The sequence below is a fragment of the Aedes albopictus genome, chromosome 2 (assembly GCF_035046485.1).
Source record: "Aedes albopictus strain Foshan chromosome 2, AalbF5, whole genome shotgun sequence".
Taxonomy (NCBI): Eukaryota; Metazoa; Arthropoda; class Insecta; order Diptera; family Culicidae; genus Aedes; species Aedes albopictus.
This window is the reverse complement of record NC_085137.1, coordinates 135,206,181-135,230,753: the sequence shown is the minus strand read 5'-3', so window position 1 is coordinate 135,230,753 and position 24,573 is coordinate 135,206,181. Positions and strand designations below refer to the sequence as shown.

Genomic DNA, 24,573 nt, shown 5'->3' with positions numbered 1-24,573 from the left:
GACGCGACTGCTCGAGGGTTAAGAAACTGTTATTCAGCTAGTTCTATTACTTGGGTGGTTATTATATCTTTCACGACGATGCCTGCACTCAAAGTGTGTAAGTTTGATAAAAATAAGAATAAAAAAATCGGCCAGAGAAGTATACGAGAAAACCCTGACAACTTTGAACTATTTTTCAGATTATTTTTTTATAGAACTACATATAAAAACGTGTCTACAGTGTTGGCCAGGACAATTACTTTTAATTCAATAATCCATTTTAGGTTGGTGTTAAAAAAGTGAACATGTTTTCGTTGACAAAGCATTTTCTCGTCGTTTCTGGACGTATCTTTGTAAAGAAATGTATATAATTTGGAAGTCACCCGTAGACTTCATGGGAATGTGGGTTTTATTATCAAAACTTTTCGTGACATCGAACACAGAAATTCTATGTAGAGGTCAAGCTAGATTTTATAAAACTTTATACACGATAATAAGAACGGCAAAATTCAAGAAAGTGATTCTGGGATTAGTTCATTCGTGTTTTCTTTTCATTTTACAATGTGCTTCAGTTCATGTCAAGTCGTACTTCAAGTATTCGGCTTTAATAAGTTAAAGTTGGGGTGTGAGACCAATTAGGTAGAGGGTCCTGTGTTGGGCACTTTAAGCTATAAAGGCAGCATCCGTTTATTCAGTGGCGATTCTTAACCTTAAATCTACCTGTTCAACAAGCCTAAATTCTTGATTTGTCTTATCAAATTAGCTTGTAATTGGTAGAAAATGACGAGAATTGTCGTTTCCGTCCATTTTCAATTTGATTCTGATCAAAATTTCTCCGCAAATTCAAGAACAAAAAAACACAGTGTGCAAGACAAAGTTTGCCGGGGACAGCTAGTTTATTATAAATTCGGTAGAGAGTGCTCTAAAAATACATGTGGAAATGCGAACAGAAAAGTAAGAGGAGGTTCAGATTCTGATAAAGTTAGTTTAGCACGCCAGAAAATGTTGAGCTAATAAATATTTTATTTTTCTAATTTGAGTAGTTGAAAAATAAAATCGATTATTGTTTAATCGATTGTTTAGGAATAAATGGGCATCCCCATCATGCAATGACAGCTTGACAGAATAAACGTCATTTGGATGGCGCATGCATTGAGTGTGTAGTAGTACCTCTTCTGCCGCTTGGTGGCGACACATTCACTAAAAATGAGTCGCCAAAAAATCGTAAGAGTGACCTATATTGTTAATATAGTATATTTGCAGAGAGCGTCGTATGACACGGTACGGTACGCGCTCGCAACCCTCAGGCACATAAGCCTGTAAGTACTTTCCAGCTTCCGTCGGTAGCATTTAGTACTTAGCGCGGTGCCCCACGCCGGACCGCCATACCTAAGTATGGACGTAGCAACACTAGCCAGAAGCTTGCGCTTACTGGTGTACACCGCAGAGCTATTGGACATCATCCGGGACAGTGCCGCAATAGCTGTGGAGGCTCTTTTACAGGCATAATCGACGTGGCTACCGAAGGTAAGCTTATCGTCGATCATCACGCCCAAGTGTTTGACGGAGCGCTTTGACAGGATAGTGCACTCTCCTACACTGATCTCCGTCTGCTGCTCCGACTTCCGGTTGTTAACAACCGTCACCTCTGTCTTGTGGTGAGCCAGCTCCAGTTTCCTGGATCGCATCCACGCCTCCACAACCTTGATCGAGTGGTCGGTAGTCAACTTCACCTCCTCGATCGTTTCACCGTAGACTTCGAGCGTAATGTCGTCGGCAAATCCGACAATCTCCACTCCCACTGGGTACTCTAACCTCAACACCTCGTCGTACATGATATTCCATAACACCGGACCCAGGATGGAATCTTGCGGAACTCCTGAGGTTATGTGAAAGCACTTCCGACCCACCTCCGTGTCGTAGACTAGTACACGATTCTGAAAGTAACTTTCGAGAATCTTGTACAGACGCAAGAGCGCATCGGCAATAGCAGACCAGCTGGCGCTATTAAACGCATTCCTTACATCCAGAGTCACTACCGCGCAAAAGCAAATTCCCCTCCTCTTAGGCTCGAGTGCTTTCTCGGCGGTTTTTGTAACCGACAAGATAGCGTCTACGGTGTACCTCCCCTTCCGGAAGCCGTACTGGTTGTTCGAAAGACCATTTTCGCCCTCGGTGAAGCTCAACATTCTATTGAGGATGATCTTTTCGAGCACCTTCCCCGCCGTGTCAATCAAGCATATTGGTCTATATGCCGACGGGTCTCCGGGTGGTTTCCCCGCCTTTGGCAATAGTACTAGGCTCTGCCTCTTCCAAGCTTCTGGGAAAACTCCCTCGTCCAGGAATTTCTGCATAGCAGACCTGAACATCTCGGGAGCCTCTGCAATAGCTACTTTTAAGGCCAGGTTCGGAACTCCGTCCGGACCTGGGGCCTTACCTACGCTAAGGGACTTAGCTATCCCCGCAAGTTCCACATCATTGACCCTCTCCTCATCACCAGCCCCAGTCCCCGGTTGTCCTACGAAAGGAGGCCAAGGACTAGGATCATGACGCGGAAAAAGTCCTCCAATGATCCCCTCCAACATCTCTGGAGATTGCTCTGTAGGAGCCATCACACCTCTCGTCTTGGCCTCACGATCCTGTAGGCGTCACCCGACGGGTTCGTATTGGCGCTCTGACAGAGACCCTCAAAGCAGGCCTTTTTGCTTGCTCTTATCTCGGTCTTAAGCGCGGCTTTTGCAGCGGCGAACACCACCCGCCGTTCGTTTCGCTCTTCCTCTGATCGTGCTCGCTGCATCCGCCGCCTAGCCCGTAGGCAGGCGCGGCGCAGGTCCGCAATCGCGTCGGCGAGTCTTGGGCAGAGTGCTGTGTATAACCGAGTTTTTTCGGTAGAGTTAATCGAATTCCCTAATATCACTACTTAACCAATCACTCGGTAATGAATCTGTCAAACTAATGTCAATACAACCGTCAGTTCGGTTAAAACGGGTGTCCTTATGTCAAAATGCAAGTTTTTAACGAATGTCTCGGTTGAAATTGTGCAACCGATTAAGTTCTTTCCAAATTGAACCGAGTTCGGTTTTCTAGTCTAAGTGTGATACAATGTAATTTTCTCAGAAAGCTTCCTTGACCTGACAAAAGGTTTACCCACCGGGTTTACGTGTAACTTATAAATACAAATACAAATAATTCTAACTGCTGCTCAGTTAGCAGTGGTTAGCGACGGTTAGGAACGGATAAATGCGGGTTTCCCAGTTAGAAAAGGATGTGTAATTCCCCTTGGTTTTTGCAATGAAATGGTGCAAAGAACGCGGATATTATGATTTCTTGCCCAATTTGATGCTGTTGGAGCAAAACTTCCTGTGTTGTTGAAGAAGCAAGGAACGGAGAATACTACAATGATTCTTGAAATGACACACACTTATGTCGTTTTCGTTTTTACGGTGGTGCTACACCGGTGCAGCACTTTTGCACCGAAAATGTTCGTTTTTGATTTTCGTGCTACTCCGGTGTAGCACTTTTTCTGCACCGTTCAAGATAGTGCAGCACTCAAAAATTCGAGAGTGTAGCAGGTGCGCACCGTGTCCACCAATCAGCATTTGCAAAGTTGTAAATATTTTGGTTTTTATTCACGCACACCAACGCAACTGCACCGAAAATGTTCGTTTTTTCTGTGAAAAGTGTAGCACGAAGTGGTGTAGCACCGCCACAAAAACGAAAATGACATTAATTTGGAATACCGTGTTCGGTAAATTTTTGACGAAAATAGAACAGCTGTATACAGCTATACTGCATTGTTTACCTTTTGCACCAGGTTTTGACAGTTGGTGTACCGAGCTTCAGTAAAATCGATTTCCGAAGCTACCGAAATAGTTCTGCTGTTCTATTTTCGTCAAAAAAGTGCTGAACAAGCAATACAGGATTGAGTGTGCAACTACCACAACCAAAAACTTCAATCAGGCCAAACATGTCTAAAGGTCAAATCTACAGAAGAGAGGCTCTATTTGGTTTTCCTCTCTTTCGTTAATATCTCAGCTGTTTATTTGAATTATGATTGTCTCCTTGCACGGAACGATGGTCAAAACAATCGTCTTTTGATTTGTACTGCAAAAGTAGTTGAAAAGTGTATCATTACATTGCAATAATTGAAAGAGAAAGTGAACTAAGAGAGCCTCTCAAATGCAGATAGGACCTATTGAAATGTTTGTCCTGAAATGGAACACTATTATTATTGTTCGTAAAGTTGAAAATCGGAATTTTCGACACGCGAAAATTGGGTTTTCTCCTAAACCGTTTGTCGGACATAGTGCGCTGGACAGAGGACCAGGTCCGCTGTTCAGCGCACTATGTCCGACGTTAGGTTTTCCGTATGGATTTGGAGAAAAGGCGGTTGTTGCGTGTGGGGTAACTTCGGGTTTCAACCGCGACGACAATTTTTTTAAAAAACGCATTTTACCCATTTCTTCTGCGGTGTGCCGGATTGATGTCGCAATGAATTCATTTTGGTTGCATGCATCGTTCATCGCGTGTTGTATGAATGTTGCAGAGCAGTTTATTCATGATCACAACAAAAGTCACACACAACCAAAAGTGTTCACTAGTGTGAACATTTATGACGTCACATTCTTCGAACGAGCTCCCACACTTCAAACTGGCAAGTGCCATACACAGATCGCCTGTTTTGCGGTGCTTTTTTATAGATTTTTTTATAACAGTTTTCATTATTTTAAATTAAGCATTTTAATTAAGCCATCTTCAATTAATATTTATTTGTTCAATAAGACTTTTTTTTTCGCTTCATGTTACATCCGTTCTTTTAAGGCATCTCTAAAAATGAACGTTCTGATGAACTTTTCATTTCTAGGGATGCCACTTTCCCATAAATTTCACCGAAAAGCGAACCAAAGTAACTTATTTTTGTGAAATGTAAAGAATTAATCCGTTTTAGATGTTCACCCTCTCAAGTTCAGCCTAAAGGCATAGTCATCCAAATCCGGGTATCACAGAATCCATTGCTGTTTTACTTGAAATTCAAATATTGTGATGGTAGAATTACGGCTCAAACCACCATTCAGTATTCAGCAATCATCAATTATTAGAAAGCAGTTTTCTTTGTCTAAATCTTAAAAACGTCATTAAAAATGGTTTCACTGTTAACCGTATAGTGAGTAAAGTGCAGTGAGAATGTTTCACTAACATTGGTTGTATTTCAGCGGAAACGCTGCTTTTGAGTTATAGATAAACGATGATGTTTCCTCTTAGTGATAGAGTGGAGCTGGTGTAACGGACAGATGTCTTTCACATCGAGGAACTGATCCTAGATCAACTAGCCTAGGGCTAGAATGTCGTTAATGCAAAACTAAAAAATGAAAATATTGTTGTGTGATGGTTAAAGCACGTGACTATCACGTCGAGGATCTGGGATCGAACCCCACTCCCGTCAAATTCGCAAAATGTGAGTTCTTGCTTCGGAAGGGAAGTAAAGCGTGGGTCTCGAGATGAACTAGCCTTGGGCTAAAAATCTCGTTAATACAGATAAAAAAATATGGGGATGATTCGATTTTTTCCCAACTTTGAGCGTTGGTTCAAATTCTCAGTTGACTTAAATTTTAAATTTCCACTGTTTGAAAATATTGTACATTGGAAACGCCGCGCGTATGATTATGTGAATGTGAGAAGCAACCCGATTCGACTACTACCTACTGTGCATGTGGAGAGGAAAGCAAACTCCATCGACGTCGTCGTCGACGAGCGAGAAGAAGAAAGAGTGTGAAATTTTTGTCACTTTAGCAGACGCTACCGAAACGGATTCGGATTCTTCGCTTTTCGGTTGTCCGTGCGGAATTACGGTGCTCGAGATTAGTGGCGATCGGTAGAATTGCGGACACTTCGGTGTGAATCGGTGTGGGAAAGTGTTGAAAAGTGTTATATTGGTTGGATTGATACGAGGTGGCCAGTGTACAGTGTGTAGGCCTTTCCTTCGTCCGCATCAGGATCAGTGCAGTAATCGTGACACACGACGACGGGGATCAACCCACGAAACATTCTACAGGAGGCCATTTCTCGCAACCTTCAAATAAAAAGAGAGAAAACTAACACATTGATCCGGTCGAAAGTCCAGTAGCGCAGCAGCAACAACTGTATCTTGCGGAACTAACCAGGAAGTCCAAGTGAGTAATGGGATAATTCCCGAGAAAAATGATAACATCCCTTGGGCACCCACTCCCCTATGAACACATGAACATGGTGTAAAGTGGGGTTGGGCGGAAGGGTTGCACCCTTTGACGTGTGTTCTAGATAATTATTTATTCATCGCATGAAGTGAATCATTTTCCTTCTATCAAAAGTTATTTTTCATGACAGCCCGGGAGAGGTTGGAGGGAGGAAACCACAATAAAAAAAGTTGTGAGCCATGAGCTAGCCTGTGTCTGGTTCACTCACTGATTCACCTCCTGCACCATCGGCGTCGAACCTCAAATCACCGCGGAAAAAATCATCTCACTTTTGACAGATTTTGTTTCGAACACAACACAAACAAAATAATATCGGCTCCCATCAGCAGCAGCGGTACAAACACAATGAAATGGCTATCATCATCACGCGCATAAACACAGCAATGTTGTTTCGCAGTCGCTGGTTTGCCCTGGCGATCAGTCCATCCATGTGTATTGCTATCAGGTCAGGCCTAGAATATATTGCTGTGCGCGCTTTCGGCGCTTCCGTCTTGTTGCAAATGGATTTTGCGAATATTGTGCATCAATTTATTATTTAATACAAAACTATGATAGGTATAAAAATAAATGGTTCATTCCAACAATTTTCGAATGATTATTGATCGACTTTTCTTAAAAAAATCAAGCCAGCATTTAAATAGATAGTAGAAAGACCATCATGAGTAGAGGGTCCTAACAAATATACTATATTAACAATATAGGTCACTTCATGTTTTTACATACAACGACATGGAGACACCGTTAGCGAATGATTTCAGCACCACCTGTTGTCAGAAAAAGTCAATAAATGTATTTTGATCAATTTTAGTTTACCGTACAATGCGACATTTCTTGAAAAAGATCTTAGGGGTGTTGAAGTTTTTTGTTCCCAAATAATCGATTAATATATAATCGATTTAAAATATACGCCAACAAAACAAAATTCCATTAGATGACATCTAGGAATACATCTATAGAAGAATTTGAATGCTCCCTCATTGTAACGACACCGAAATCGTTTAACATCATAATTTTAATTTTCCATCCTCAAAGTTAACTTATATTTTTCCCTGGTGGTTGTTATTTTCTTTTGACAATGGCTTTTAATATCATCATTCTTGATGCCCATGCTGACATTCATCGGATTAAAGCTCCTCTATTTGATCGTATAATGTGTTGTAGACGCATCTGGAAGAGAATTTACTTTTCTGTACAGAAATGGCTCGTTTGTATTTCTATGGAGCAGTGAAAAAAGTTAACTTTACCAATGCTGCGCCTTGATGGAGTCGTACTTTTGACAGTGTTTAAACACCGACGAACCGACGTGACAGTCAGTGGCGATCCAAAACTGTCCCCCCCTAATTTAACGGTCGACCAGCGAAGCGAGCGATCGCTTCTGTCAAATCAGCACAGACGCGAACCGTTTCCTATATGAACACACGGGGGTTTGGTGTCGAGCTATCAAATCATCGCGAGCCGTTGTAGAGGTGGCGATATTGTTCGGCTATTTTTCATCATGGCGTCGCGGACAACAAATTTGAATTTATTCGTTCTAGCTGTCACGTCGGTTCGTCGGTGGTTTAAATACCCTATTGTTGTTGTTCAAAATACTGTACTTTTCCTAGTCATACCAGGACTTTACCACAGACAAACAGACGTAACACTTGCGAAATTTCCATCGACCACGCTTTTAACGATCATTTTAAATTTTTATAGTTGTGGATTTCACGACCAGAGGCGCGCGCATCGTTTTTCTATGCGTTTGGCGTTTCACACTAGCGCCTTCTGTTGACGATATGGCACAACACAGTGATTCGTGCAACTTTTCCGCCAGGTGATGGTAGTGTGAACTGAGCGATGGATTTCCATGAAAATCGTTGAAGCTGTTACGTCTGTTTGTCTGTGACTTTACCAAGAGATCATTCAACTATTGATCATATTTCTTGGTAGTTTGGAAAATCGATCGTTGCAGCTAGACCCTACGGGCTATGGAAGGTACGAAACGTGAGAAATTATATTTGCATGTCGCAATTTGGATCGGATATGTGGTTTTCAGACTCGTGGAGCTCGATAACGCGTTAAATGCCCAACAAACATTTGTGTTGTACAAGAGTGGAACAAACTTCTCCTAAGCAAACTTTAGCTTAACCCGGGAGTGGTCGCGTCGTGTACTGAGTACACGCACCATGAAAAATGCACGCATGTGGTACACAGCGTGAGCGCGGCGTCGCTGCAGGTAATCAAAGACGCGACTGCTCGAGGGTTAAGAAACTGTTATTCAGCTAGTTCTATTACTTGGGTGGTTATTATATCTTTCACGACGATGCCTGCACTCAAAGTGTGTAAGTTTGATAAAAATAAGAATAAAAAAATCGGCCAGAGAAGTATACGAGAAAACCCTGACAACTTTGAACTATTTTTCAGATTATTTTTTTATAGAACTACATATAAAAACGTGTCTACAGTGTTGGCCAGGACAATTACTTTTAATTCAATAATCCATTTTAGGTTGGTGTTAAAAAAGTGAACATGTTTTCGTTGACAAAGCATTTTCTCGTCGTTTCTGGACGTATCTTTGTAAAGAAACGTATATAATTTGGAAGTCACCCGTAGACTTCATGGGAATGTGAGTTTTATTATCAAAACTTTTCGTGACATCGAACACAGAAATTCTATGTAGAGGTCAAGCTAGATTTTATAAAACTTTATACACGATAATAAGAACGGCAAAATTCAAGAAAGTGATTCTGGGATTAGTTCATTCGTGTTTTCTTTTCATTTTACAATGTGCTTCAGTTCATGTCAAGTCGTACTTCAAGTATTCGGCTTTAATAAGTTAAAGTTGGGGTGTGAGACCAATTAGGTAGAGGGTCCTGTGTTGGGCACTTTAAGCTATAAAGGCAGCATCCGTTTATTCAGTGGCGATTCTTAACCTTAAATCTACCTGTTCAACAAGCCTAAATTCTTGATTTGTCTTATCAAATTAGCTTGTAATTGGTAGAAAATGACGAGAATTGTCGTTTCCGTCCATTTTCAATTTGATTCTGATCAAAATTTCTCCGCAAATTCAAGAACAAAAAAACACAGTGTGCAAGACAAAGTTTGCCGGGGACAGCTAGTTTATTATAAATTCGGTAGAGAGTGCTCTAAAAATACATGTGGAAATGCGAACAGAAAAGTAAGAGGAGGTTCAGATTCTGATAAAGTTAGTTTAGCACGCCAGAAAATGTTGAGCTAATAAATATTTTATTTTTCTAATTTGAGTAGTTGAAAAATAAAATCGATTATTGTTTAATCGATTGTTTAGGAATAAATGGGCATCCCCATCATGCAATGACAGCTTGACAGAATAAACGTCATTTGGATGGCGCATGCATTGAGTGTGTAGTAGTACCTCTTCTGCCGCTTGGTGGCGACACATTCACTAAAAAGGAGTCGCCAAAAAATCGTAAGAGTGACCTATATTGTTAATATAGTATATTTGGTCCTAACAAGTTGCAGGATTGGACAGACCTAACTCCCATAAAAATTATATTATCAATCCAAAACGTATGCATTTTGTCAAACCGAACTATTATTATTAATATTATTATTATTACTTTATTATAAAGATTTTCAGCCCTAGGCTGGTTCATCTCTTAAACCGAACTATATGTTGAACACTTAATCACTACCTAGCTGTGAGAAATACAATGACCTTTTTAACTAAACATTCACATCGCACAAAAACCATTTATTTTATTTTTTTTTTCAAAATTCCATTCCATTTTATTTTTTCTTTTCAACGCAAATATTGCGTAGACATCCCTATAAATGAATTTTTTAATGAAAAAGTTCATTTCTAGGGATACCCATGTGAAATTTGAAAATAAATAATAATAAGTTAGACGAATAGGGTAACCAACATAATTTGGACCTCCTTACATTTTGGACCAAGACTTTCACATATTTAATAAAGACGTAAACAATTTCAGAATCATTTGCAAGATTAAATTGCATTGCACGGGCAGCAATCATTTTCTCACAGTATATCATCATTTGTCCTGATTTGTCATCCGTGGAAGTGTCGCAACATGTTTACGAAAAGAGAATGCGGTGCCGAGGAAACTTGCTGATGTCATCAAAAACGTTTTTCATTCTAGCAGCGCATCAACTCCGCAAAGTTCTTCTAATTCAGGCCAAACATTTCAATAGGTCGTATCTGCATTTGAGAGGCTCTCTTTGTTTACTTTCTCTTTCAATTATTGCAATATAATGGTACACTTTTCAACTATTTTTGCAGTACAAATCACAAGGCGATTGTTTTTACCATCGTTCAAATCAGGGAGGCAATCAAAATACAAATAAATAGCTGAGATATTAACGAAAGAGAGAGAAACCAAAGAGAGCCTCTTCTGCAGATTGGACCTTTAGACATGTTTGGCCTGAATTAGCCTCTGTCAATCAAGTGATTAGGATGTGATCAAGCATGTTCAAGTGGCAGCATCTACGAAAATAGTTGTGAACTGGTTAAAACACCGGATGCCCATACTTAAAAGGGTCCGAAATACCTACGTAGGGGTGTCCAAAACAGAGAAAGTTGGTGTTCAGAAATTTCCTGGGTACTGCGAATAGGAACGGTTTTATTTTTCAAGCTTTCTAACACATACCAACAAACTTGGTCTTTTTCATCTAGAAACTCCACTGAAAGGATTTTTTCCGGAAACTCTGTCAGAGTTTTTTGGGGAGCTTCTCTAAAAATACCTCTTGGAATGCCTCTCAGGATTTCTCACAAGAATCTTTCCGTATTTTTTTACACCATTTTTCTTGGTATTCCTTTCCAAATTCCTTCCGGAGATTCTTCCGCATTCCCACCAGCATCATTCCAAGATTAGAACTAGATTCTTCCTTGTATCGTCAAGTATTCCTGCAGTCCGACCGATTTCTCCTGAAATTTTTTACGGGGAACCTACTCAATTTCCTTTCCTTCAAGAGAATTTCCCGGTATTGCTGCCAGAGGCCCTCGCGGGATTTTCTCGGAGTTCCTCTTGCGTTTTGCCCAAACCTCCAAAGAGTTTCTAGAATATTTTGCAAATGTTGACACAGAGTTTCTCTCGGGATTCCCCTTGAAGATTTGCCGCGATTCCTTCCGGTGTTTCTCTCGGGACTTCCCCAGGAGTTTTCTCCCAGAGTTGCTACAGGAGGATTCCTGGGTTTTCTTATAGAGCGCTTCCAATGATTTCGTAGGAAGTTTTTCACGAATTTACTGCATGAGTTCCTTTCGAGATTTTTTTTCCGAACTTCCCTCTGTTTTTATTATTTTTTTTAAAGTTATTTCCGTGAGCTTTCTTCCAAAGTTTTTCCCTGGATTTCTATTGCAGTTTCGTCTGGGATATTTCCAAAAGTTTCTTGAGGGATTTGTTTCGAATTGTCACAATCTTGGAGATTTTTTTCGGAGTTTCTCCCGGGACTTCACTCAGAAGATTCCTTTCAGTGTTGGTGCTGGGATATCTCTCAGAGTTTTTCTGAATTCACCCTGGACTTTTACCACATAGGGAATCGCGCCACTTGGGCGGTGGCTTCTATATTCGTCTGTTTTCCACTATAACTCAGTCAAATTTGAACCAATTAACACAACTTTTGGAATGTGGTGAATTAGGTATAGTATCTACCCGTGTACAACATTTCAAGTCAATTGGTTTAAAAATGACTGAGTTATAGTGGAAAACAGACGAATATAGAAGCCACCGCCCAAGTGGCGCGATACCCTACTTTCACTTTTTCTCTTATGTATTTTGCCGGAGTGGCTTCTGGGATATCTGCAGGAGCTACTGCTAATATATCTCAAGGAGTTCTCTGTTTTCTTCCGCAGAGATTTTCCCAGGCTTTTCCATGTAGTTGTTTACCAGATTTCTTGCTGTGATCCAACCACCTGAGATTTTTTTTTATAGATTTTCTCGGGATTACTTTACTTCTCGGAACTCCCACCAGAAACTGTCCAGAGATTCAGGATGCTCCTTTTAGGTTTATTATGATGGCTGCTCCCGGAGTTCTTGCAGGGATTTTTCTTCGGAATGTCTTATAGGATAGCTGAAGAAATCCAGGTGAAATTTGAAGAGAAACATCTCTGCAAACTTATTGCAGAAATCTCGAGAGAAACTTTGGGAATAGAAATCCTGAGGAAAATTGGGACATCACAGAAAAAAGTTCAGGAAGTAATCCTGGGAAGAAATATAAAAAAAAATGAAGAAGGAATTGGTAAGAAAAATTCCGGGAGGAAATCCATAGGAAATGTCGGAAAACACTGGAAAAAATCCCTGGAATAGCTTCTACAAAGATCTTGCAAAAAATTGCGAGAAAAAATATTGGAAAGCTATCCCAGCTAGAGAAATTTCTTAAGGAACTATGATTAAACTTTCAAATTTTCTCCATTGTTTTTTTTTTCTCGGAAAACTGAAAAAAAAAACTTCGGCAAACCTCCAGGAAAAGAACTTGTGAGAAGAATTCTGTCAGTTGCAAAATATTTAAAAGGAGGAATTGCGATAAAAATCAAAGGAGGATCCCGGGAGGAATTCAAGCGAAGAACCATAGATAAAATTTCGATATCTCAACATTAATATACCATCAGCACAGAAAACGGCCTTCGGCTCTCTGTACCACCTTGGGTGCCCACAAGCGTGGTTCAAAAAATCGTTTTTGCTCCACACCGCTTGTTCGATTCCTAATCAGATTATATGCCTTCTCCCAAAATTTGAGCTCATTTGGTTGAAAATTGAGACTGCACAAGCCCTTCAAAGTTTGTATGGGAATTACTATGGGAAAACGATGTTTTTCATCCAATCCACCGTAGCATTTCCCCAAGGGCCCTAGTGGGTTAGTCGACCCTTGGTAATCCTAAGTTATTCTATCAGCTACAACTTTGCCGAAGACCGCATTCAAATCGGACGTTTCATTAAGTAGTTATCGATTTGTATCCAACTGGGCAAACTTTAACAGTGATCCTCCAGCTTCCCAGCAGGCAACATTGCTGCATATGGCGCCAAAGATAGCACACTGAAATCATGGCTACTATGTTTCACTGCAAAATGCAGTGATGCCCACCGAATACATAGTTAAACCATCATGAGTAAAGATTACTATTCCGGGTAAAAATCGGTAACTAATTAATGAGGCTTTCGATTTGAATGCGGTCTTCGGCAAAGTTGTAGCTGATAGAGTAGCCTAGGATTGCCAAGGGTCGACTAACCCACTAGGGCACTTGGGGAAATGCTACGGTGGTTTGGATGAAAAACATCGTTTTCCCATAGTAATTCCCATACAAACTTTGAAGGGCTTGTGCAGTTTCAATTTCAACCAAATAAGCTCAAATTTTGGGAGAAGGCATATAATCTGGATAGGAATCGAATAACCGGTGTGGAGCAAAAATGATTTTTTGAACCACGCTATGCCCACGCTGGCGCTGTTTGAGCCATTTCATTGCTGAAATGGAGAATTGATCATCTCACGATACAAAAATCCAGCTCACTACTTTCAATCTGGTACTTCATTGATTGCGCCCTGTTGACCAAAAAGATCTCTGCTGAAAATCTGGAAGTATTACTTAACCTGTTTTTGTTTTATATGTCCATGAACTTGTTCACGATGACGTCATACGCCAACGATAGAGATGAGCAAACCGTTCGCGAACGGTTCCGAAGAACTATTTCTAAGGAGAGAATGACTGAACTGCGGTTCTTTTAAAAAGAACGGTAGTTCTCCATTCTTTCAAAAACGAGAAAACTAAATATCTCGTCACTAGCGTGCGCAGGGTTCTTGCTTAGGGGGGGGGCACTACAATAATGGTGCAATATATGTATGATCATGGTGCAAAATAGAATGATGGTGTTACACGCAATATGAATTCCCAAGTAGGGGTTTCAACATGTTGTGGTGCTAACATCGCCAAGTACTTCATATTGGGATTCTGGAGAAGGCTTCGGATGGTGATGATTTCAAGGCAATACGAGACTTTAATATGAAGTCATTATCTCGACTCTTATAAAATGTTATAAACGTATCAAATACAATGGAGAATATCTAGAAAATTATCAATTATAGAAAAAAATATTGTCGTTGTGAAAGAATTCTGATCCTAGACAATTAGTGATGTTAGAATTGAAGAATGTCAGAACTCCTAGATAGAACATTTTGATCGGAATCCTTGTTGCAATCTACAGAGATTCCTCCATGATTTCTCCAAAGATTCGTGCTTGAGTTCCTCCAAGAATTTCCCCCAAAAATCCTCCAATAATTCCTTCAGCAATTCCTCCAGGAAGTCTCATATATTTCTCCAGAAATTCATCAAATAATTCCTTCAGGAATTCCTCCAGTAAATACTCCAGGAATTCTTTCAAAATTACCTCCAGGAATTCCTCCTGAAATTTCTTCTAGGAAAAAGCCTCTAGAAATGTCTGCCACAATTCCCCCAATATTTCCTCCAGGGATTCCTCTAGGAGTTGCTCCTAGATTCCTTCAGAAAATTATCCAGGAAATTCTCAACGAATTTCTTCAGGAATTCCTTCAGGGATTCATCCATGAATTATTTCAAAAAATCCTTAAATTCCTCAACAAATTACTCCAGAAATTTCTCGAAAAATAACGCCAGAAATTCCTATAGGAATTCCTAAAAAAATCCTCCAAGAATTCCTCATGAAATTCCTCCAGGGATTTCTCCAGAAAATCCTCTAGGAATTTCTGCCACAATTTCTCCAAAGAATCCTAAAAGAATGTCTCCCGGAACTCTTCCAAAAATTCCGCTAGGATTCTCTACAGGAAATCCTCCACAGATTCCTCCAGTAATTTCTCCAGGATTTCTTTTCAGGAATTCCTTCAGGGATTCAATAATGAATTTCTTCTGAAATTCCTCCAGATATTCCTTTAGGAATTCCTCGAGGGGTTCCTTCAGACATTTCTTTAGAAATTCCTTCAATATGCAACCAGTGATTTCTTTCAGGAATCCCTCCACGGATTCCTGCAGAAAATCCTAAAAAAAATTCTTCCAAAACTCTTTCAGGAATACCTCCAAGCAATCCTCCAGCAATTTCTTTAGGATTTTTTCCAGAAATTTCTTAAGGAATTTCTCCAGGGATTCATTACTGAATTTCTTCAGAAATTCCTCAGAAATTTCATCCAGAAATTCCTCCAGGAATTCCTTCAGAAATTCTTCGAGGAGTTCTTTCAGAATTTCTCCAGGAAGCCTCATATATTTCTCCAGAAATTCCTCAAATAAATCCTCCAGGAATTCCTTCAGTAAATACTCCTAAAATTCCTCCAGTGATCCCTCCTGACATTTTTCTAGGAAAATTCCTGAATGTCTGTTTGTCAGAATTCCCCCAATATTTCCTCCAAGGATGCCTCCATAACATGCTAAAGGAATTTCTCACGGAATTCTTCCAGGTAGAAATTTCTCCAAGGATTTTTCCATGGATTCCTCCAGAATATTCTCAAACAATTTCATCAGGAATTCCTCCATGGATTTCTTCAGAATTTCCACAAAAAATCCTCCAGAAATTACACCGGCAATTCTTTCAGAAATTTGTCGAGGAAGAACTCCTGAAATTCCTCCAGCAATTCCTCCAGCAATTCCTCCAGAAATCCTCTAGGAATTTCTGCCTGAGTTTCCCAAGAATGTCTCCCGGAACCCTTCCAAGAATTCCTCGAGGAATTCCGCAAGGAATTTGTCCAGGAAATCCTCCACGGATTCCTTCAGGAATTTCTTCAGGATTTTTTCCAGCAATTTATCCAAGAATTCCTGCAGGAATTCATCCATAAATTTCTTCAGAAAACCTCAAAAAAAAAATCCTCCAGGTATTCGTTCAGAATTTGCTCGAGTAGTTCCTTCAGACATTCCTCCAGAAATTCTTCCGAGATGCCTTCGATTTCTCCCCGAAATTCATCCATGGACTCCACCAGAAAATCCTAAAGTAATTTCACCCGAAACTCTCCCAGGAATTCCTCCAGGAGTTCCTCGAATGATTCTGCGAGAAATTCCACCAGGGAATCCTCCACGGAATCCCCTAGGAATTTCTCCAGGATTTTTTCCTGAAATTTATTCAGGAATTCCTCTAGGGATGCAATAATTAATATCTTCAGAAATTTCTCCAGATATTCCTTCAGAAATTCCTTGAGAAGTTGCTTCAGGCATTCCTCCATTAATTTTCCAGAAAGCCTCATATATTTCACCACAAATTCCTCAAATAATTCCTCTGGTAAATACTCCAATAATTCCTCCAGAGATTCCTCCTGAAATTTTCTTTTAGGAATGACTGTCAGAATTCCTGAAATATTTCTTCTATGGATTCCTCCAAGAATGGATCCTCGCATTCCTCCAGATAATCCTAAATGAATTTTTAACGGAACTCTTCCAGGAATTTCTCCTAGAATTCCTCGAAAAATTCCCCCATGGATTCCTCCAGGACATTCTCAAGGCATTTCTTCAGGAATTCCTCCGAGGAATCCATCCATGAATTTTTTCAGAAATTCCGCAAAAAATCCTCCGGGAATTCTTAAGAAATTTCTGCTTAAGGCGAAACTGGAAGCATTTCCTCACTTTTTGGTTTTTGATTTTTTTATTAAATAACGAAGCAATATTTTCAAAATTGGTTTTCGTGCACATGTAGAGTATGGATCAAGGTATCTTCTGAATTTTTTGTGGTGGAAAATGGTTTTCGTTTTTGCAGAAACCATTTTTGAACAAATTTCACAAACAAATGGTTTCTGCAAAAATGGAAAACATTTTCCACCATAAAAAAAATCAGAAGATACCTTGATCCATACTCTACATGTGCACGAAAACTGATTTTGAAAATATTGCTTCGTTATTTAATAAAAAATCAAAAACCAAAAAAAAATGAGAAAATGCTTCCGGTTTCGCCTTAAGGAAGAGCGCCAGAAACTCTACCAGGAACTCCTCCAGGGATTCCTCTAAAAAATCCTCTGAGAATTTTCACCAGAACTACTGGGATTTCTCCTTGCATTCCTCAAAGAATTCCTCAAGAACTTTTTCAAGGAGTTTCTCAAGGAGTTCCTGCAGGGATTCGTTAAAAAATTTCTTCAGAAATTCTTTAAATAAATCCTGCAGAAATTCCTCCAGAAATTCCTTTAGAAATTCCTCGAGGAGTTCCTTCAGAAAGATGGAATTACTGAAGACATTTTTTAAGGAATGAATGGAGAAATTCCTGGAGGAATTCCCGAAAGAATTCTTTGAGGTATTTTTTTGCGAAACATTCCTGGAGGAATTCCTGGATGATTTTCTTCAGGAATCTCTGGAAAAATTTCTGGGAGAATCCATGTTTGCATTCCGGGAGGTATTTCTGTATAAATTCCCCCAGATTTTTTTGGATTCATTTATGTATTCTTAGAAGAATAACTAGAGAAATTCCTGGATGAATTCTTTAAGCAATTTCTGGACAAATATTTAAAGCTTCCTGGAGGAATGTCCTCGAGAAATTAATGAAGGACTTTTTTTGAGCAATTTCTGAAGAAACTCATGGATGAATTCCCGAAGAAATTTCGGAGGAATCCATGAAGAAATCTCCGGAGGAATTCCTAGAGAAATTCCCTGAAAAGATCCGGAAAAAATCTTTTAGGATTTTCTGGAGGAATTAGTCAAGGAATTTCTGGAAGAATCCCTGGAGACAATATTGGAGGAATACTGGCAGAAATTCTTAGAGAATTTTCTGTAGGAATTCCGGCTGAAATCCCTGGAGGTATTTCATGAGGATTCCATGGAAGTATCCCTGGAGGAATTCCTAGAAGAGTTCTAGGAGAAATTGATTTAGGATTATGTGGAGGATTCCGTGAAGGATTTCCTGGAAAAATCCCTGGATGAATGCATTGAGAAATTTCTGGTGGAATTTATGGAGGGAGAAATTTCTGAAGGAATTCCTGGAGAAATTCCTGGAGGAATCCATGGAGGTATCCTTGAAGGAATTCTTGGAAGGGTTCCCGGAAACATTCCTTTAAGATTCTCTGGAGGAATTCTGACAGAAATTCCTAGAGGATTTTCTGGAGTAATTCCTGGAGGTATTTCTGGATGAATTTTTGAAGAAATTCATGAATAAATCGTTGAAGGAATGAATCCCTGAAGAAGTCCTTGAGAATTTTGTGTAGAATTTCCTGGAGGAATCCATGGAAGAATTGCTCGAGAAATTCCAGGAGGAATTCCTGGAAGAGTTCCGGGAGAAATTCCTTTAGGATTTTCTGGAGGAATTTGTACAGCAATTCCTTAAAGAACCCCTAGAGGAAATATTTAAGAAATTCTGGCAGACATTTCTAGAGGATTTTTTCTAGAAGAAATTTCATGAGGAATCTCTGGAGGAATTCCTGGAGGTAATTCTGATGAAATTTCTGGAGTATTTACTGGAGGAATTATTTGGGGAAATTCTGGAGAAATATATGAGGCTTCATGAAGAAATTTCTGAAGGAACTCCTCGAGGAATTTCTAAAGGAATTTCTGGAGGAATTTCTGCAGGATTTATTTAAAGAATTTCTGAAGAAATTTTTTAACGAATCCCTGCAGGAACTCCTTGAGAAACTCCTTGAAAAAGTTCTTGAGGAATTCTTTGAGGAATGCAAGGAGAAATCCCAGTAGTTCTGGTGAAAATTCTCAGAGGATTTTTTAGAGGAATCCCTGGAGGAGTTCCTGGTAGAGTTTCTGGCGCTCTTCCTTAAGGCGAAACCGGAAGCATTTTCTCATTTTTTTTTTGGTTTTTGATTTTTTATTAAATAACGAAGCAATATTTTCAAAATTGGTTTTCGTGCACATGTAGAGTATGGATCAAGGTATCTTCTGAATTTTTTGTGGTGGAAAATGGTTTTCGTTTTTGCAGAAACCATTTTTGAACAAATTTCACAAACAAATGGTTTCTGCAAAAATGGAAAACATTTTCCACCATAAAAAAAATCAGAAGATACCTTGATCCATACTCTACATGTGCACGAAAACTGATTTTGAAAATATTGCTTCGTTATTTAATAAAAAATCAAAAACCAAAAAAAAATGAGAAAATGCTTCCGGTTTCGCCTTAAGGAAGAGCGCCAGAAACTCTACCAGGAACTCCTCCAGGGATTCCTCTAAAAAATCCTCTGAGAATTTTCACCAGAACTACTGGGATTTCTCCTTGCATTCCTCAAAGAATTCCTCAAGAACTTTTTCAAGGAGTTTCTCAAGGAGTTCCTGCAGGGATTCGTTAAAAAATTTCTTCAGAAATTCTTTAAATAAATCCTGCAGAAATTCCTCCAGAAATTCCTTTAGAAATTCCTCGAGGAGTTCCTTCAGAAATTTCTTCATGAAGCCTCATATATTTCTCCAGAATTTCCCCAAATAATTCCTCCAGTAAATACTCCAGAAATTTCATCAGAATTACCTCCAGGAATTCCTCCAGAGATTCCTCATGAAATTTCTTCTAGAAAAAATCCTCTAGAAATGTCTGCCAGAATTTCTTAAATATTTCCTCTAGGGGTTCTTTAAGGAATTGCTGTACAAATTCCTCCAGAAAATCCTAAAGGAATTTCTCCCGGAACTCTTCCAGGAATTCCTCCTGGAATTTCTCGAGCAATTCTTCCATGGATTCCTCCAGGAAATTCTACAGAAAATTCTCAAGGACTTCTTCAGGGATTCATTCCTTCAACGATTTATTCATGAATTTCTTCAAAAATTCATCCAGAAATACCTCCAGGAATTACTCCAGAAAATCCTCTAGGAATTTCTGTCAGAATTCCTCCAGAGAATCTTAAAGGAATGTTTCCGGGAACCCTTCCAAGAATTCCTTCAAGGATACCTCCATGGATTCCTCCAGGAATTTCTCCAGGAATTCCTTCAGAAATTTCTCCCTCCATAAATTCCACCAGAAATTTCTCAATGCATTCATCCAGGGATTTTTCCAGGAAATCCTTCACGGAATCCTCCACATAATCCTAAATCAATTTCTCCTAGAACTCTTCTAGGAATTCCTCCAGGGATACTTCCATGGAATCCTCATGAAATACCTCCAGGGATTTCAGCCGGAATTCCTACAGAAAATTCTCTAAGAATTTCTGCCAGTATTCCTCCAATATTGTCTCCAGGGATTCTTCCAGAAATTCCTTGACTAATTCCTCCAGAAAATCCTAAAAGATTTTTTCCGGATCTTTTCAGGGAATTTCTCTAGGAATTCCTCCGGAGATTTCTTCATGGATTCCTCCGAAATTTCTTCGGGAATTCATCCATGAGTTTCTTCAGAAATTGCTCAAAAAAAGTCCTTCATTAATTTCTCGAGGACATTCCTCCAGGAAGCTTTAAATATTTGTCCAGAAATTGCTTAAAGAATTCATCCAGGAATTTCTCTAGTTATTCTTCTAAGAATACATAAATGAATCCAAAAAAATCTGGGGGAATTTATACAGAAATACCTCCCGGAATGCAAACATGGATTCTCCCAGAAATTTTTCCAGAGATTCCTGAAGAAAATCATCCAGGAATTCCTCCAGGAATGTTTCGCAAAAAAATACCTCAAAGAATTCTTTCGGGAATTCCTCCAGGAATTTCTCCATTCATTCCTTAAAAAATGTCTTCAGTAATTCCATCTTGAATTTCTACAGGGATTCCACCAAGAATTTCTGCAAGAATACCTTAAGGAGAAACATCACAGAATACAAATATGGCTGCCACAATGGCCGACTTGGACACCTACTCACGATTTCAAAAGCACCAATCTCAAAAAATCGAAAACAAATGCGCTTGATTTGGAAAAGCTGCCTCTTTTTGCAAGTGAGCAAAGCCAGGATAAACAAGTGCGGCTTGGTTTGCTGCTTCGTTCGTCAGATTTGTGCCTCTAAAGTTTGTATGCAAAATTGCAGTGGGATTTCTTGATGTTTCACCTTAAGGAATTCCTGCTCGGATTTCTCCAGAAAATCCTGAAGAAATTTCTCCCGGAACTCTTCCTGAAATTCCTCGAAAATTTTTTCCAGGGATTTCTACAGAATTTTTTCAGGATATTTTTTTTTGAATTTTTCCAGGAATCTTTGCAGAAATTTCCCTGGGACAGCTATAAAAAATTCTCTAGTTTTTGCTCCAGAAAATCCTCTAAAAAATTCTTCATGGATACCCCCAAAAATTCCTCTAGGTATTCCTCCAAGAGTTCATCCACGGATTTATCCAAAAAAAACTTCTCTTGGAACTGTTCCAGGAATTCCTCTAGGAATTCCTCGAAAAATTTCTCCAGGGATTCCTCGATGGATTTCGCCAGTAATTCCATCAATGAATTTCTTAAGATATTCCTCAAAAATCCTTGTAGGAAATCTTTCAGAAATTGCTCGAGGAGTTCCTTAAATCATTTCTCCAAGAAGCCGCAAATATTTTTCCAGAAATTTTTCAAATCCTTCAGATTTTTTTCCAGGAATTACTTCATTTTTTTCAGGAATTTCTCCAGAAAAACCTTTAAGGATTCTTCCAGAAAATTTTCAAGGAATTCCCCAGGGATTCATCATTGAATTCCTTCACAGATTCCTTCAGGAATCCCTCCTAGGATTACAGCAGGGATTTTTCCCGGATCTTTCCTGGGAATTTCTCTAGGAATTCCTTTAGGGATTTCTCCAGGGATTCCTCCAGGAATTTCTTCGGGAATTCATCCAGGAGTCCATCCATGAGTTTCTTCAGAAACTACTCAAAAAAAAATCTTTCACAAATTCCTCGAGGAGTTACTCTGGGAAGCCAGAAATTCCTTTAAGAATTCATCCAGGGGATTCTCTAGTTATTGCACCAAAAAATTCTTTAGGAATTTATCCAGAAATACCTCCCGGAATTCAAACACGGATTCCTCCAAGAATTTCTCCAGAGATTCCTCAAGAAAATCATCCAATACCTTCGGGAATTTCTACAGAGATTCCTCCAGGAATTTCTTCAAGGACTCCTAAAGGAATTCCTGCTCAGATTTCTCCAGAAAAACCTAAAGAAATTTCTCCCGGAACTCTTCCAGGAGTTCTTCGAGAAATTTCTCCAGGGATTTCTACAGACATTTTTTCAGGATTTTTTTTCTGGAATTTTTCAACGAATCTGTCCAGAAATTTCTCCTGGGACAACTATAAAAAATTTCTCTATTAATTGCTCCGGAAAATCATTTAAAAATTCTTCATGGATTCCTTAAAGAATTCCTCTATTATCCACGGATTTCTCCAGAAAAAAAACTTCTCCTGGAAGTGTTCCAGCAATTCCTCGAAAAATTTCTTCAGGTATTCCTCCAAAGATTTCGCCAGGAATTTCTTCAGGAATTCCTCCAGGGATTCATCAATAAATTTCGTCAGATATTGCTCAAAAATCCCTCTAGGAATTCTTTTGCTCGAGGAGTTCCTTTAATCATTCCTCCAGGAAGCCGCAAATCTTTTTCCAGAAATTTTTCAAAGAATTTCTTCAGGAAATCCTCCAAAAATTCTTCCAGGAATTCCTACATTTTTTTAGGAATTTTTCCAGAAAAACCTCTAGTAATTCTTCCAGAACTTTCTCTAATAATTCTTCAGGGATTCATCCTTGAATTGCTTTACGAATTCCTTCAGGAATTCCTCCTAGGATTACAGCAGCGATTTCTCCAGGAATTTTCCAAAGCTTTCTCTAGGATTTTCTCTACGAATGTTTCCAGGGATTTCTACAAGTATTCCTCCTGAAAATCTTCCAGAAATTCTTCCAATGTATCTTGAAATAATGCCTCCAGAAATTCCTCCAAGATTTTTTTTCGCGGATTCTTCAAAAAAATCCTTTAGGAATGACTCCACTGATTCCTCCAGAAATTGCTCCACAAATTCCTCCAGAGATTTCTCCAGTAATTTCTGCAAGGATTTGTCATTGAATTCCTCGAGTAATTCTTCCACAAATTCATGCAGGATTTTGTTCAAAAAATCCTTCTGGAATTCCTCCAGCAATTCATCCTGGAATTCCTCCATCAATTATTTCATGGATTCCTTCATGGACTCCTTCTTTTACCCCTCCAGTGTTTCATCCTGTAATTCACGGAAATTCCTCCAGGGATTACACCAGCGATTTCTCCAGGAATTTCTCATAGCTTCCTCCAGGAGTTCTTCAAGAAACTCCTCTCAATGTCCCTCCAGAAATTTCCTCAGGGATTCCTGCAGAAATTCCTACGGACATTCTTCCAGAAGTTCCTCCAGGAATACTTACAAGGAAACCTCCAGGCATTCTCCCAAGGATTCCTTCAGGAATGCCTTCAGAGATTCCTCCAGAAATTCTTCCAGGAATTTCTCCAGGGTTTCTTCCAGGAATGCCTCCAGAGTTTACTCCAGGGGTTCGTTAATGAGCCCCTGCTGGAACTCTTCCAGAATTTTTCCAGGAGTTTTTCGAAATATTTCTCCACAAATTCCTCCATGAATTCTTTCATGAATTCCTCTACGGATTCCCCTAGGAAATTCTCCAAGGATTCCTTTAGGAATGCCTTCAGGGAATTCCTTCAATAATTTTCCAGCAATTCCTCTAGTAGTTCCTCCTGCAAATTCTACAGGATTTTCTCTAGACTCCTCTTCCAGTTTTTGAGAGCTTCGTTCAAGAATTCTTCCAAGCACTTCTTTAATAATGCCTTCAGGGATTCCTCCAGAAAGTCCTTCAAAGCTTCCTTCTGAAATTTCTCCAGAGATTTCTCCTGGAATGCCTTCACGGATTACTCCAGATATTTCTCAAGCTGGTAAAGTGATTCTCAAAATGATCCGCGGAATGCTGTTTTGATGCGCGAATCACAAAATGGTATATAAAATGCAATTGTGGATGATACAATGAACACCAAGAAGGTGCATAGAATTTTAAAAAGGTGAGTGATGTGAGTATGGTACATTATATACCTTAATGATCAAGGGAACGTCGAGATAGTGCATGCGTGACAAGTAATTGCAATTTGATTTATAGAATATAGAAGAAGATAAAACATGAGATTTGGAGATGGTGTGAACATAAAAATGTTGGTGCTGCGTAAAAATCAAATTGCGTGCGGCAATAAAGGTGCATGATGTCACCGTGGTGTATAGGATCTTCTGATAACACTGAGTTCATTGGTATGGTGCATTGAATGCTGATATGGAGCATGTCATTCAAAGATGGTGCTTGATGGCAGTATGATGCATTAGAGTTGACATCGTACACGAAATGCAATTTCGATGTGCGAAACATCATACAATAATAATGGTGCAATAGATGCCTAGATGATATAGTGAACGCCATGATTACGCATAAAAAGCTTTAGTAATGCATGAAATTTAACGATGGTGCATTATTTCGCAATTAGACACATATTTGATTCAAAGATAATGCGTAAGATGGTGCCTAGACGCTTCTGTGAACATCTTGGTGGTGCATGGTATGAATGATGTATGTATGGTGCATTAGCTT

The 24,573-nt window shown here is 39.3% G+C and overlaps 2 protein-coding genes across 10 annotated transcripts in view; both read left to right on the top strand.

Annotated features, from left to right (window-relative positions):
- Positions 1 to 24,573, top strand: part of LOC109417649 (uncharacterized) — a 696,771-nt gene that overhangs the window by 265,878 nt on the left and 406,320 nt on the right. The window lies entirely within an intron of this gene.
- Positions 1 to 24,573, top strand: part of LOC109417651 (protein mothers against dpp) — a 137,085-nt gene that overhangs the window by 4,782 nt on the left and 107,730 nt on the right. For 3 of the 5 annotated variants that reach the window (XM_029853486.2, XM_029853489.2, XM_062850483.1), the window contains exon 2: positions 5,770 to 6,149. The gene's annotated coding sequence lies outside the window, so the exon portion shown is untranslated. Of the gene's footprint in view, positions 1 to 5,658; positions 6,150 to 24,573 lie in introns of those variants that run through there. The other 2 variants (XM_029853487.2, XM_062850482.1) reach the window with 2 other exon arrangements.